This window comes from Podarcis gaigeae (assembly GCF_964106915.1).
Source record: "Podarcis gaigeae genome assembly, chromosome: 11".
NCBI classification, from domain to species: Eukaryota; Metazoa; Chordata; class Lepidosauria; order Squamata; family Lacertidae; genus Podarcis; species Podarcis gaigeae.
The window spans coordinates 49,606,580-49,612,161 of NC_139687.1; the positions used below are offsets into that span (position 1 = coordinate 49,606,580).

Below are 5,582 nucleotides of genomic sequence, written 5' to 3' on the forward strand. Positions count from 1 at the left end.
CTCTCAGCACCCTTAACAGAGTGGCGGGGAAACCCAGCCAGATGGGCAGGGTATTATTATCACCATCACCATCACCATCAAACTACAGCTCTCGTAATTCTTTAGGGGAAGCCATGACTGTTTAAAGTGGCATCATAGTCTTTAAATGTGTGGTGTGGGTGGGCTCTAGTTCCAAAACCAGTTGCTTGAGAACAACCTTGGCCAACAGGCCTATACTTAGGAGACACAAGATATAACACTACAGGTTAAGGGGTTGGGAAAGAGTTACGCAGGTAATTCCCGCTCACATACTGAGACTGTCACAAAATCTGTGGATGACGAATGAAGCGACTTGAGTTAAAAAATAAAAGCTTTTGCCCGGCGTCACTTGATTCAGCCTCCCTTGACCTAGCTCAGCAGATCTCTCCCCTTGGACTTCTGTCACCAATGTTTCTCTGTGGCAACCGGCTTTGTAATCTTTTGTTTTCCATTATCAAATCGTTAAATGGTCATGTAATTGTTATTTCCATTTCCATGCCTCGAACATGTTTTGGAGGCAGTCACCATTCCCAGTTCATTAACTGACTGACCTCGGCATTAACACCCCCCTCCGCTGAGGTTGCCTTGGAAACAAAGCTTCCTGTGCGTAATCCAAGATTATCTAGCTCTTTATCCTACATGTGACCCTTAATTACTTGCTAAATTAGAATGGTTTTCTAAAAATCACAAGAGGAGGTTAATATGTTCTTCCAGAGCTGGTCAAGCTAAGATGACACTAAATTCACAGGGAATTCAAAATACATGATCCCTGAAGGCGTCTCTTTCAGAATGAAGATGAACTTTCCCAATGAGAGGCCGTCCACCGCAAGACTGCATCTGTCACTCACTTTCCTTGTTCAGCTTCTCCAACCCGCACTTAATCTGCCCTGAACAAATTAACTAAGTAAATATCAGGTAAATTAATTATGGCACTGGATTCATTGTCCGTTTGTTTTCTGCAATTAACGCTGTGATCTAAATCAAGATATCTGCTCTTGTGTGCTGAAGAGAACACACCAAGTCTCCATCATACCACCAAAGATGAAGATCTGTAAATTAAGGTGGCAGTGGTGGGGAATGTCTTTTTGAAAATTGGGATGTAAAATGCATAATTTTATTGTGGGAGTTAATTTTTTTTGTAAATAATTTTTATTTGATTTTCAAAAATATAAACATACAGCAAAAACGAATTCAGAATCCAAATATCAAGATTACTCTGAATCTCCTGACTTTCCCCCATCCCTTTCACAGGTCCTGTTGATAATATTTTCAACTGCATATCAATACTTCTACAATTTTTTTATTTCTAAATCATCCATACATTCCATTACATTACAAGTGTGGTTAAAGCCTGCCAATGTTTTAACCTGCTTACAATGATCTCGTATATAAATTATAAACTTTTCCCATTCTTTTTTAAAGTTCTTGTCTTCTTGATTTCTGAGCTTCCCAGTTAATTTTGCCATTTCGGCATAGTCCATCAACTTGGTTTGCCATTCTTCTCTGGTCAGGGTTGTCTCTTCCTTCCATCTCAGGGCTAGTAGTATCCGTGCAGCTGTTGTCACGTACATGAATAATCTTTTCTGGTCCTTTGGAATCCCGGTACCTATTTTATTGTGGGAGTTATATTATGGGGATTGGGAAAGAGGAAGTTGGAAGGAATCTCCAGAGCAAACACATTGTCTTTGAACACAGCTCAATGAATGGTCAGTATTACTTCCTTGAGGGATGGAAGGATGTCATCGAAGTAGGGACATGCGTGCGGCCGCCTCCCTTTTCTCTCCCCCCCCCCCGTTGCTGCCGCCATGGCGCCTGCAAAGAAGCTTGTGACAAAGGGTGGCAAAAAAAAGAGCAGGTTCTGATGTTCACGCTAGACTGTACCCATCCAGTAGAAGATGGCATCATGGATGCTGCCAACTTTGAGCAGTTCCTGTAGGAGCAGATCAAAGTGAATAGAAAAGCTGGGAACCTTGGTGGGGGTGTGGTGACCATTGAGAGAAGCAAAAGCAAAATCACAGTCACCTCAGAGGTCCCTTTTTCCAAGAGGTACCTGAAGCACCTCACCAAGAAATACATGAAGAAGAACTTGCACGACTGGCTCTGTGTGGTCACCAATAGCAAGAAGAGCTACGAGTTGCGATATTTCCAGATCAACCAGGATGAAGAGGAGGAGGAAGAAGAAGATTAGATGCAAAGGAATCTGGCAATATTTTGTACATTCACTTTTCCTTGAATAAAATATGGTGAAAGTTGTTATAACAACAACAACAACAACAACGTATTGCTTTCTTGCGAAATCCAGTGAGTGGCACATCTCACAGATCCATAAGAGTCAAAATGGCTAAATGGTCATCACTTGGGAGGAATGCTGTACTTTCACCTGCATTGCAGGTCACACCCTGAGCAGGGTGGAACTAGATCAGCCTTTGTCAACCTGATTCCTTCCAGATGTTTTGGACTATAACTCTCACCAGCCCCAACCAGCACAAGCTGGTGAAGGCCGAAGAAGATGACCTTCATTTTCCTTCCAATTCTGTGATTCCAACCATGATGATAAGATATGCTTCAAGCAGCCAACCACCCATGCTGAGGAAGCAGCCCCTTGGGGTGAATATGTCAGGTGCTTTTGTACAGTAGAAGGCAGTTCATCTTTAGTGTACAGTGGTACCTCGGGTTACATACGCTTCAGGTTACAGACTCTGCTAACCCAGAAATAGTGCCTCAGGTTAAGAACTTTGCTTCAGGATGAGAACAGAAATCGTGCAGTGGTGGCGCGGCGGCAGCAGGCGGCGCCATTAGCTAAAGTGGTACCTCAGGTTAAGAACAGTTTCAGGTTAAGAATGGACCTCCACAATGAATTAAGTTCTTAACCCGAGGTACCACTGTACTGCAATTAAATAACTCACCTGGAGAGGTGGGCTGTTATAGATACATGTTTGAGCAAACAATACCTTCATAGTTGTTTTCAAAATCCCCTAAAGACCTGTGAAACAGTCATAGAATTAAAAGGGGGGGGGGCTTGTTAAAAGCCATTTAATCAAATTCTACTTAACTGAGCCGTGTATGAGAAGGCATACAGACCTAGGTATAAAAGCAAGTTTCAAAAAGTAAAAACAATTTATATCAATCAAAAACGTAGCATTACCAGCCACTAAAAGCACAAGCAAATTGAGCAGACTTTGCCTAGTCCCTGAGGGTGACAAAGCTGGCATCAGGCATATTTCACCATCCGGGTAAAATCACAGAAAGCACCCTCTCTAGTAGCCATTTCAAAATTTCTTCTTCTTCTTCAACTTCTTCTGCAAATGTTTTGTATTATGAACCAGCAGAAATCACACTGACTTCAGGAGAAACGTGACTTGGACCATTTTATTTCTATCCCCTGTTTTGTTAAATGTTATTTTTGGAAATATATCAGGGGCTCTCCATTCAAAAGTAAGTGGCCTAATCCTACAATTAAATGTTAAGAGTTAAGGATCGCCAGCTTTGAATATGGAAAGCTAATTTGCCTTGGAATTTCAAAGAGCCTACTAGTGATCTAACAACAGCAGTGAAAATATTTCTGGCCACTAGGTCTTAAAAGTGAAGTGACCAACCACCCTTTTAATGAGCAGAGGCTCCATGAATAAATCCTGCACAAGGTGCAGGGATGGAGAACCTCTGGCCAGATGTTCTTGGGCTGCAGCTTCCTTCATTCCTGATCCCTGGCCATGCTGGCTGGGGCTGATGGAGTCCCAACAACCTCGGTGCCACAGGTTCCGCAACCTTGACCTAGAGTTTCTAGGAGTTTCTGAATGACTCCCATTCCTTTAGGCAGTGCAGAAATGGGACAGTTCCTAGCCAGATCTTCCCCTGCTCCACTAGTGATGGCAACGGGTACTCCTTCCCCCATCTCTGAAACATGAGAGCTTCACCTACTGAAATTCCTTCTTCAAGGGAATTATTCACCCATTTTAAAATCAGCCCCACATTTACAAGCCCACAGTTCCCTTCCAGTGCCAGCTACTTTCTCTTTAATGTTTGCTCTGACACTGGGCCATGGCTGGCTTGCCTTTGTTGCTTTCCACCACTCTTTATCCTTGTACCTTCAAGGGGTCTGTCTGTCTGTCTGTCTGTCTGTCTGTCTGTCTGTCTGTCTCTCTCTCTCTCTCTCTCTCTCTCTCTCTCTCTCTCTCTCTCTCTGTGTGTGTGTGTGTGTGTGTGTGTGTGTGTGTCTAGGCTGCCTTCCAGCCTTAGTTTGATTAGTCAGCTGCAGAATTAGAAACAAGGTAAATTTCTCTTTCTTTCTTTCTTTCTTTCTTGCCTGCTTGCTTGCTTGCTTTCTTTCTTGTCTTAGGGTTGCCATATGTCCTCTTTTTCCAGGACACACACTCTTTTTCAGGGGTAAAATCTGAGACAAATTGCATTTATTTGCTTTGAATGGCCATCATAGCGTCCTCTTTTTTTGCTCTTCAAAATATGGCAGCCCTATTTTTACGTAGGTTTCTTGGGCCGGCCAAAGTATTTGCATAGGTATCCTTCGCTCTGAAAACGTAATATATTGCTACACGCCACCCAACCTCCAAGTGTTGCAAGACGCCAGGGATTTCATCACTCGGGGTTCAGTTTCTTTGGGATTGAGTTCACGCTAGTGGTTTACCTCTCTTTGGACAGACCATGAACTGTAACCAAGACTTCCCCTAAAGCTAAACCATAAACCCCAGCTGTGATGACACACCTAAGCCCAACAATGACTCAGTTCAGAACAGCAGCAAAGTAACTGGAAGAGGAGCAAATCTCATCTTAGCTCTTTTTTTATCTTGTAAACTGAGCGGCAAATTGGGTATATTTTCCCCTGGCAGAAAGGAGATGTTTTTGAAATACCAGTATTTTCTGGTTTACATTTTATTTTCATATTGTGTTTTACTTTTGTTTTGTAATTCATCCATAGAGCATATGCTGAAAGGCAGATACCAGGCCAAATTCAATGTATTACTATTAGTATATTAAGCCCTCAACAGCTTGGGACCAATTTACCTACAGGATCGTCTTACTCTAAATGTGCCCACTCAACTGCTTCCATCAGCAGAATTGACCCTGCTACAGGTGCCACATAATACCCATTCCAAATCTGCAAAAATTTGATCACTTAGTGTGTCATTGTGGCAAAACCTGCACTTTGGAACTCCTTGCCTATTGAGATCAAGTAGGTGCCTTCCCTGTACTCTTTTCGGTGAATACTAAAAAGCATTCTTGTTTAGGTGAGTTACAGATAGGTAGCCGTGTTGGTCTGCCATAGTCAAAACAAAAAAAACAAAAAAAAATTCCTTCCAGTAGCACCTTAAAGACCAACTAAGTCAGTTCTTGGTATGAGCTTTCGTGTGCATGCACACGAAAGAAGTGTGCATGCACACGAAAGCTCATACCAAGAACTGACTTAGTTGGTCTTTAAGGTGCTACTGGAAGGAATTTTTTTTTTTTGTTTAGGCGAGTTTACCCAGTTGCTTAGAAAGTTGAGGTAATTTTAATCTGTTTTAGTATTTTAACTTGTGTCAGTGTTTTAAGGTATGGTTGTGATTTTTTCT

At 42.3% G+C, this 5,582-nt stretch overlaps 1 pseudogene across 1 annotated transcript; it reads left to right on the top strand.

Moving 5' to 3' along the window:
* The first annotated feature begins 1,790 nt into the window (after nt 1–1,790).
* On the top strand, nt 1,791–2,289 carry LOC310826691 (large ribosomal subunit protein eL22 pseudogene; annotated as a pseudogene). The gene has a single exon. The product of its transcript is annotated as a large ribosomal subunit protein eL22 pseudogene (transcript).
* The last annotated feature ends 3,293 nt before the right edge of the window (nt 2,290–5,582 follow it).